The 10,067-nt window shown below is 47.2% G+C and overlaps 2 non-coding genes across 2 annotated transcripts; one reads left to right on the forward strand and one right to left on the reverse strand.

Annotated features, from left to right (window-relative positions):
• Window positions 1-6,788: 6,788 nt before the first annotated feature.
• TRNAQ-CUG (transfer RNA glutamine (anticodon CUG)) lies at window positions 6,789-6,860 on the reverse strand. The gene has a single exon. It is a non-coding gene; the product is annotated as a tRNA-Gln (tRNA).
• A 1,736-nt stretch (window positions 6,861-8,596) lies between these two features.
• LOC130841991 (U1 spliceosomal RNA) lies at window positions 8,597-8,761 on the forward strand. Its single transcript, XR_009050322.1, has one exon. It is a non-coding gene; the product is annotated as a U1 spliceosomal RNA (small nuclear RNA).
• The last annotated feature ends 1,306 nt before the right edge of the window (window positions 8,762-10,067 follow it).

The raw sequence follows: 10,067 nt of genomic DNA on the forward strand, positions 1-10,067 counted from the left end.
CAGAAGAGCATCATTTAAGACACTGAAGACATGCTGCTTCGCCTGATACCACATATTCTCTTGGTTTCTTCAGCTTCCTTTCCTTGCCCATCCCCCCCAAATCCACTGCCTCTTCCTTCCAGGATCACGACTGAATGAATTACTTGCATGTGGGTTGGATTTGGAGGACCCAACCTCGGACAGCCCTTAACCCTCAACTTCTCCACCTGAATAAGAAATGCTGAAACTGAGGAAAAGAGCCCTGATTATAAAAACTAAATAAGAACCTGGGTCATAGGTGGGAGTCCTGGACTGGCCTGGAGTCAGGGCTCTCCTCGGCTCCAGGTGGGCAGTTCTGTGCTGATGTGCATGGGGCTTCCAGGGACTCACTGGAGCTGGCAGTAGTTGGAGGACAGTAGATGGCACGCTAAAGGGACAGTGGCCAAAAGGAGATGCAGAGGCCAGGTTTTCAAAATGCATAGACGTGAGGTGCATAGGCATTCAGACCTCTCCCTTTTTCCAAATGACTGCTTCTACATGTTCAGTAAGAATCCAGAAAAATGAACTGAGTTGGAATCTGAGGCCAGGGAATGGAGGAGAGCATTGGAGTGAATTACCTTTGGGCCAGATGTATGAAGACCCAGTTAGATACACAAGAATATAAGATAATCATTGCTTCAGACAAATCTAATTGAGAAGGCAAGTTATTTATATGGGAATGTCGGAGAAAGGCCAAAAAAGCTTTAGGGCCAGTGGGAAAGAAGTCCATGGTGGACTAGAAGGAGAGAAGAAAAAGAATGGTATGAAACAGTGTAGGTCTAGTGAGTAGTTCTCAATCATGCAGTTAGAAAACAAGAAGTGGGTGAGTTTTGATCTAACTTGAATGCCTTAACCCAATCTCTTCAAATTCTGATTGTAAAGTTCTGTGGTGAGGTTTGGGTATCAGTATTTTTAAAAGCTCTGCTAATATGCGTCTAGGGATTAGAAGGACTATGGATCTGGTAGGACGTCAGTAACCAGTATGGCAGTGTCCATCGTGTGGCTACTTCATAGAAAAGCTGAAGATCAGCCATTAAGGGAATTAGCATTCTTCTGTCAACAGAACTATTTGTATAGCTCAGAGCAAAGAGAAAAAAGATAGATACGTAGGTTCGATATATAATCTCTCTGTTTGGATCCAATGTTTTTTACAATTTTTATAGTACAAGATACAATAAAAAATACACATTACATAGAAACCCACAGTATAAAATAGTACCTCCCCTTACCACAATAATGAACTGGAGTGTTTTCATTTCTACTGTTAAAATGCAACTTGCAGTTCACTAGTTACTAAATGGATTTCACAGCCTACTAATTGGCTCAGAACTGCAGATTCAACAAATGCGTTTTTTAATTAAATTCTTTCTTTATGCAAAAGCCCATAATGAATCTTAGGCCTCATTCTCCTATGTGTATCCTTTTTCATGCCCGTCTATACACTAGTGTAAAATACTAGGAGAGACTCTTTCTTTGGGCAAAGTTAGAGAAAACAGTGATGAGAATCTAGTATAACTAAAACTAATGCTTTTTCCCTTTCACTTCAGAGTTGTGTTTGTCTAGAGGTTGAGAACGTTTCTAGCAATGCTCTCGGGGGATCCAGCATGAAATCACCTTCATAGACTGTTGGTGTCCATGGGATGCAAAGGGGTTGGGCCGCCGTTACACTCCCTGCTCTCATTTTGCTAATTTCATTTTGAGTTCTCCCTGTTTCCATTCTTTCCTCAGCCCCTCTGGAGCAGGATTTCTCGGTAGAGCCTGATCCCTGTCCAGGAGGGTGACCAAACAGCCTCTATTAATTGCTGACACCTCCACATTGGAGCCTCTCCTCTCTGTTCCCCCAAGTGTATGGAAAGGGCCTGTGGCCTGGGTTCTAGACCAGGGTTGGCAACCACAGGCCACGTGGTTTTAGTTAGTCCTTAGTTCCTTGGCACCAGAGCTCCTCATCTGTAAAAGGTGGAACTGGACTTGGATACCTTCTGAGGTCCCTGTTGGCTCTCATATTGCAGGGCTCTCCCTGTAGCCGGTCCCTCCTCCTCAGAAGGCAGGGATGTAGAGGTAGAAGAGAGTGTATTTCTCCAGCAAGCATCTCTGCTCCCATAGCAGTCCGTTTCTGAATGTGTACGAGGGATGCTAAGTACATCCATCCCTGGTACATGTGAGAATGTCATCATTCGATTCAGATGAAGGGGTTCAAGAGTAAAGTGGCTGCTGCGGATTGGGTGGTAGGAAGCTGGCTAAGGCTCTGCAGCAGCTTGAGCTGCAATATGACCAAGCACTGGTGGGGTGAGGACAGGGGTCCCTAGATTCTGCTCCACAGGCTGGATGAAAATCTCAGGAGCTATTTCTGCTAACTTATGCACCTCACTTTCCCCTTCAGCCAACCTGTGGCTCCCCCTTCAGCTCCTCCTGTCAACAGGAGCTCAGCCTGCCCGGGCCTCTGTCATCATGCAGCCATCCCTCCAGGCTCAGGTATCAGCAGGACCTAGGAAAACTCCCGTGTCATCTCTCTCTCTCCCTCTGTCTTTTGCAGATACCAGTTTCCCTAGCAACTAAGAAAAGATATTGCCAGTTTGGATGAATCCATATTATAAAATGTACCTTTTCCATTTGATGAAAAAAATCTACAACAGCAAGTCAAGTTCAAGCCTCAACAGAATATTGGAGGGATCCTTTCCTGAGAATCGACATCCCAACCAACAGCCACTTTCCACACTCCAAAAGACAGATTTGATGGAAGAAATCCCAGCCATCAGCCTCCAAGTGTGATCAGTCAATAAGGAGACCAATGCTTTGATGGACACACAGTTTGGAGAGACCTTAACTCTTGTTCCTCTCAATATGCCTCCTCCACACACCAGCATCAGGAGCAACTGGAAGAAGGCAACATGTCAACCTGGTCATTCTTTGCCACTAGATGGACTGGACCAGGAGTAGTTGGCATTAACTTTGCAGTGTTCTTGCTGAAAATGTTTAGCCTGAGTTTCATTACAAGGTAGTGATCAGACAACTGCAGAATTTAGGCCACTGAGCAAGACACCTGGCCAGTCTTTCTTCAAACAGTCAATGTCTCCACAACTAAGACAACAAAAAGGAGAAGAGATGTTTTGGGTTCCAAAGGCCTAAAAAGATTGTGCTGCTTTGGTAGCTGTCTTCAATGGTGGTGGCATTGACTTGTTTGCAGAGGACAGGTCAGTTGTCTGGCTCAAAGGCCTACAGTTTGCCATTGTCTGATCATTTCCTCATGATTAAATTCAGGGGAAACCTTTTTGCCTAGAACACCACCTAGTGCATGCTGTGTGCTTCCTAGCGCAGCCCCTTTGGAGGCTGAGAGTGTCCACTTTGCCTGTCACCACTATTGTCATTTTAGCATTGGACACTTTGTTTTGCAGGGCTTCATGAGATCCATTCATTGGAAAGACATGTTTGCTGTCTATAATCAGTAATTTGATGAGTGGTGCTTTGAGAGTGTATGAATATCTTATTCTATGATGCTTTCTCTAAAATTTTACCAGCCCTTATCGATCCCTGATGTGTGTCAATTATCTTTGTGCTCCTCTATGTGCAGAGTCTTTGCCGGTTCCTCTACTTCTGTGTGGCTACCACACCTGGCTAAATACAAACCAACTGGAGTCCACGGTGTCCTCTGGCCCTTGGTTGGGGCAGGGTTATGACTGCTGTCCTTGACTCTCTCTGTTAGTCCCTAGCCCTCTGAAATGCACGTGGAGAGTTCCTGCTGCCATTATCCTAGGTGGACCTGTGCTCTCCTATCATTCTTTTTCAAATGCAGGTTTTCAATAGTACACAAAATAGAATTATATAAGAACATCCCCATCTCTGTTAGCCACGACCAACAAATATCAGCTTATGGCTGCACTTGTTTTACTACAAGCCACCCACTTACCTTTCCCTATATTCTGTAAAGCAAATCTCAGATATCATATTTCGTCTGTCATTTTGCCAGTATGTTTCCGTAAATGAGGACTCTTTTTGAAAGTATTCTCATCATAGCATTATAATTGTTCATAAATTAATTCAGCATCTTTAATGTCATAAAAGAGTGCTCAAATTTCCCATTATTGTTTTTAAGTTATTCTTTCTTGGGACCCAAAGAAAATGCACAAACTGTAATTAGTAGGATATGTGTTGAAGTCTTTACACACATATTTACTCTGGGTTTCTTCCTCCCTCCCTCCCTTCCTTTCTTCCCCTGCCTCTTCCTTCCTCCCTCCCGTTGTCCCTCCCCCCCTTCTTTCCTTGCTTCCTTCCCTCTCACTCTTGCTCCAGCTCTCTTGGTCTCTTGCTGTCCTTTTCTTTTCCTTTCTTAAATCATTCATTTGTTGAAGAAATGGAGTTGTTTGTTCTGTAGCATTCCCACAATGTAAATTGTATAACTGGGTGTACTTTAATAAATTCTTCCGTCCTCCATACTTTCTTTTTGGTGGTAGAATCTAAAGCAGTGCTGGAATATAATGAAATTGCAAACCACATATGTAATTTCAATTTTCCGAGTAACCACATTGAAAACTGAAAAGTATAAGCACACAATAATACAAATATTATCTTCTACACAGCTAATTAATGCTGCACATTAAGGGAAACATAATTCCACCAAAGCTTTAAAGTTGTGTTTAATAGAAAAATGTTGTGCATATCTTCAGCCTTTAAGTTTACATTCACATGAATTATAAATTAAATATAATTAAAATCCAGTTCCTTAGTCGTCCTAGCCACATTCTAGGTATTCAATAGCCATATGTGTCTAGTGGCCCCTATTTTGGACACAGTAGATACAGAGGCAGAGGAGATTGTGTTTGGTATCCTGGCAAGGGCACCTCAGAAGTGGTGTGTGCTCTCTGATCAGGAGGCACATCAACTCCTGTGTGTTTCCTCAAATAATGTTAGCAGCCCTTGGAGTTCAAGGCCTAGATCTGTTAACTAGTTATGTGGAGCAAAATGGTGATATTCCATGGCCATGTGTTATCTAGCTGGTACACTTGCATAAAAAAAAACTTCCCCTTAGTACTAAATACTGTTTAGTTACTTAGTGGTTCCCTCTGTAAAGAAAACTGCAGCTTAATGAGCAATTCCCCAAGCATCCTCCATGGTCACCAACTAGTTTCTTTTATTTCTTTTTTTTCCCCCTGTGCTAATATGAAATCAAAGTTTCAAACACATTGAAGTATTTCAATTCATTGCAATAGAGTCCTTACTGATACTCCAATGATCCTCTCTTTCAGCAGTGAATGTGCCTTTAAGCTGGCTCCTTTCTCCTTTTCATAAGATTTTAATAGTCTTTGAGACCTCTGTAGATATCACTATGACAAGGTGCTTCTGTCTCATCTGCCCCTGACCGGGACTCAGTCATATCTCTCAAAATCTCTGATTCCTTTCTGTGAAAAACATTATTCCCAAATCAAATTGTGTAACCTAAAGACACTCAATGGAAGTGGTTGAATTCTAGACCTTTCCAGTGGACAGAGCTAGCAAATACATACTCATATTTGTATGTGTTCATGCATTCACATATATTCACATTCACAATTCAAACTCAGAACTACAGGCTTTGATTGAATGTCTGTCTTTCAGCTGAGACTCTTTTCTCTAATACCACTAGTTTTGTTTTTAAGGGCACTGGGAGTAATAGAAATACAACACCTTATACCGCCTCCTTTGCTTTTCCCCACACTATATTGACAAAAGAATAAAGAAATACCCAACAATGCCAATCATAACACAACTGACGAAAGCAGGTTTTAAAATTTTGTCACTGTTCTGGGGTACACATAAATTATTGTTTTATACTCTCTTCGGCTAGTTCTTATCCATGTGGCTGTTCCACAGAAGGCCTTGCACAAAAGGTTTATTTGTTACATTGTGTTTTCCATATCCAGAGGCAACATTTGAAAAAGGAATTTAAGTTTATAATGATAAAAAATTAAATCTGGTTTCCACCCAAATCTAACCAAAGTATATTCGCTACAGGCTAGCCTTGATGATAAGCTCTGCAAGTGTCTCAAAGGCCTTGGGTGGAGAGGGGTCAGGGAGCCCTGGTCTCCCCAGACGCTGGAATCCTTGGCCTTTCTCCTCTTTCTGGCTGAGCTTGGGATGAAAGCACGGGACTTCCTGGGGTCAAGATTGAAATCTCAGCCTAACAGCGGCTTTTCGTGTCCGATGGAGACTTAGGAGCTAGAAATTCTGAATAAAATCGGAACACAGTGGAATAGGATCAATCAAACTTCAGAATAGAATAGGCACCTAAATACAGCACTACCCATTCGGGTCTGGAACCATAAGAGGCTGTCACCCTGTCTGACCAGCGACATCACAGCCCCCCACAGCGACCCCTGACTCACAGGGACAAGCGCGCAGTTACGCCTGCGGTGTGACGCCCCCTCGCGGGGCAGGACTCAGGCGGCGCAGCCTCTGCCTTTTACCCCCGAGACCCAGGGGGCCCCGACGGCGGGGTGGCACTGGCTCGGTCGCTGCGCCGCTTGGCGGCGGGGCCGGGCCTCCGATGGCCAGAGACGGGCTGACCGCCCGGGGCCAGCGGGGACACCCCGGGCTCGTCCCCCACCTGCGCGCCACCTGCCCATGTGGACCGCGCAGGTCGGAGAAGCCGGTTTTCTTGAGAAGGAGCCGGCAGAGGTCAGGGACGCGGCTGCCAGGTGCCTGCGGTGGCAGGAACAGGAGCCGGAGGAACGCGGGCTTCGGCAGGAGACTGAGTTCTGGCGGCGGGAGTAAAAGACGCCGGCGCGGCCTAAAGGGAAAGGTCCCACCGAGACTCGAACTCGGATCGCTGGATTCAGAGTCCAGAGTGCTCACCATGACACCATGGAACCGCCGCAGGCCCGCCCCTCCCGCCGCGGAGCCAGGCCGCGCGCAGCCCCGCGGGCCCAGCACCCGCCTCCCGCCGGGCGCTCTCGTCCCCCCGCCCCGAGCCCGCTTCCTCCGCGACGCCAGGAGGCGCCTGACTCGCCTGCCCTCAGGTTTGTACGTCGTGGAAAGACACGAAGTCCATTCGGGAGGAGCGACAGGGGAGGGCTTGGCGGCCTCCCCCAAATGCGCCTGCTCTGCCGGCATTTCTAGAGTTTTCTGCCTGAGGTAAAATTCCCGCCAGAAAAAAAAACCCAAACGCCAAAAAACCCCCAAACTTCCTTTCCCCTTCTTTGCAGTTGTCCTCTCGCCGCTGCCCTGGCAGCTCTGAACATCCTCAGGACAGGGCTAGGCACGTCGTGGGGTGTCCCCTCCCTGGGACCCAGGTGCAAGGGTAGACGCGCGGGGCGCTGCCGGCTTCGTCGGGGGACGGCGCGTCCTCTCTCTGTTGGGAACCGGATGGGAGCCGAAGCGGCCGCGGCCCCACCCGTCGCACCGCGAGCACCCAGGCCGCTGGCGCCCTGAGGGGTGAGGTCGGGTGTGAGCAGCTGACAGTGTTTCTTCTGGGCTCTTTCCTCCCTCCCCTTCGTGCTCCTCCTCCGCTTTCCGGGTTCACCCCCTCTCCGCCCACCCGCGTCCCCAAGACTGAGGCGGCCGCTGGGTCCTGGGAGCGGAGCTCAGCGCGGCCCACGGGCTCCCCGTCGACGTTTCCAGCCTCCGGACGTTTACGTGGCTCAGCGGCCAGTTTTAAAGTTTTGAACGTCGGCCACTTTTGAAAGCCTCTCCCAGCCTCGCATTCGGCGGAGGGGGACGCGCAGGGAAGAGGGGCACAGGGCGGGCTGCAGCCCCAGAGGCTGTGGCGGTCCCCTGTCACCTGAGCGGAGGCTCCCGAGGCGGCGAGGCGCAGGCGGCCTGGCCCACTCCCTGGTATCAACGCCCTCATGTGCCCCATGTGAGAACAGCGTGTCCTGAGTGGCCAGTCTGAGTGTGTTTTCAGAACCGGAGGGAGGGGTTGAGGGGCACGTTCTCACCCCGTGGCAACAGCAGAAGAGTTTTTAATGCGGCTCTGTGAGTACAGTATGCGAGCGTGCTGTTACCTGGAAGACTGGTGGCTCAAGCCACCACGGAACATTCGAGTCGTACTTCAACTCATTTTCCTGCTTCCCATTCTCAAAATTGACCAAAGCCTCCTGAGCTGCTTTTATCTTTCAGGCAGCGACCTCATCCGGTAGCTCTCAGTTCCTGTCCTCCCTGTCCTTTGCTCTGTGGCCGCGGGTGGGGCAGCTGCTGAATCTGAGTCGTCCTGGATCTTCACCGACCTCGGCCCTCCGATGGTTTCTCCCCGCTGTCACCACATTCCAGTGTTCTCTCTGCACCATATGGAGCTCTGCGGCCACCTTGACCTACATGTTTCCACAGCCAGATTCCAGGGGAACTGCCAGGCTGCAGAGGCTGATGGCATAGGCCTGGTCAGACTCCAGGTTGGTGCACCTCAAGGGCTAGTATTAACTATGCAGTTATAGGATGCCAGCAACACTTTGATTTGAGGGTGTTGCATCATTACATTTTTTAAAAAATTTATGACATTACTTGTTAGAACAGTTTTAGGTTTACAGACAAATTGAGCAGATAGAGACTTCTCACATATGCTCTGTTCTCTCTCACACAATTTCTTCTATTATTGGTATCTTGCATTGTTGTGGTACAGGCGCCGGGGAGATCCCATGATCAGGAAGATGGTTTTCCAAAAAAAAAAAAGGCTTATCCATTGCACTCCGGATGTACTGAGCCCTTTGATTTCTCCAAATTTAGGAAACTCGACTGCACAATTTGTGGTAATGGGGGACAGTGTTTGCACACTCTCCTGACAGGTAATGGTTAATAACAGACCACTGTAAATATATTCAGTAGTTTGGGCAAATTCTTGGGGAGCATTTCCTAGATACATTTTCCTGGAAGATAAACCTTCCTACTCCCCTTCTAAGTTTGTTTTGGGGAAAAATGCTGTATTCCTTTCCAGGGCCAGACTGAATTGACAACCATCATAGTTGATGAGGATTAAGGCCCTAATCAGCCAATGAAGAACACTTTATTTCAGACCAGTCCCATTCCCCATTTTCTGCTGGAAAGAAAGTGGACCAGCTTATTCCTTTACTGCAGAACCACCACCAGAGGTCTTAAACTCAGGGAGACCTGTGTGGCCAGGTGACTGCCTCTTGCAGCCCCGGGAGGACAGATATTTCTAATACCTCACCTAGCTTTCCCGTCTTTCTTTTCTTTTGTATAACTGGCATGGCAATACACCCAAGAAACAGTAGTATCTAGCGCTGTGTCCCCTGCTTAGCAAATAAGGCACAGGGTCATTTTATACCACCAAGAGGAGGAAGATCCTGTGAGTGGAGGACTTTGTGGGGTCTCTTTTGGAGCAACCGATGAGGTTTCTGAGAGAAGGTCTGGGAATCTCTGCCCCTCTTTCAGTGCCTGGGTTGTAGCCCACCAATTTGAAATGTTTGGTGTCTCTCCCTGGTTCCTCAGGGAACATAAGTCAGCCTGGAAGCAGTGTTTCCTAAGAGATACTCCACGAAAGCCCCAAAGCTGGAACTTTCCATTGGGCCACTTTGTAGTCACGTTCACCCTTCCTTTGAAGGACCTTTTGGAGAATAGGAATAATCAAGGGTGACATGCTTTTAAAGAGGCATCTCCACTCACAAAGGACTGGTTTTCACCACAGACCTCAAGGGAACATTCCCTCAGCCTTTGGGCAAGGGGCTATGGGGTTTGCAATCCCCAACATAGAGTCAGGCCAGCATTGTCCTTAAAACGGGTATGGTGCTTTTAAAATACACTTTTTGTTTTTGGTCGTAGAGTTGGTATACATTATTATATAATTTACACATGTACAATATAGTGATTCACAACTTAAAGGTTATATGCCATTTATATGTATTATAACATATTGAGTATCTTCCCGGTGTTGAATAATATACCCTTGTAGCTTATTTTATTCATAATAGTTTGTACCTCTTCATCCCGATCCCTAGGTTGCCCCTCCCCCTCCCCCTCCCCGCTCCCCTCTGGTAACCGCTAGTTTGTTCTCTATATCTGTGAGTCTGTTTCTGTTTAGTTTTATTCACTAATTTGTGGTATTTTTGAGGATTCCACATATAAGTGAT

The sequence above is a fragment of the Hippopotamus amphibius genome, chromosome 1 (assembly GCF_030028045.1).
Source record: "Hippopotamus amphibius kiboko isolate mHipAmp2 chromosome 1, mHipAmp2.hap2, whole genome shotgun sequence".
Taxonomy (NCBI): Eukaryota; Metazoa; Chordata; class Mammalia; order Artiodactyla; family Hippopotamidae; genus Hippopotamus; species Hippopotamus amphibius.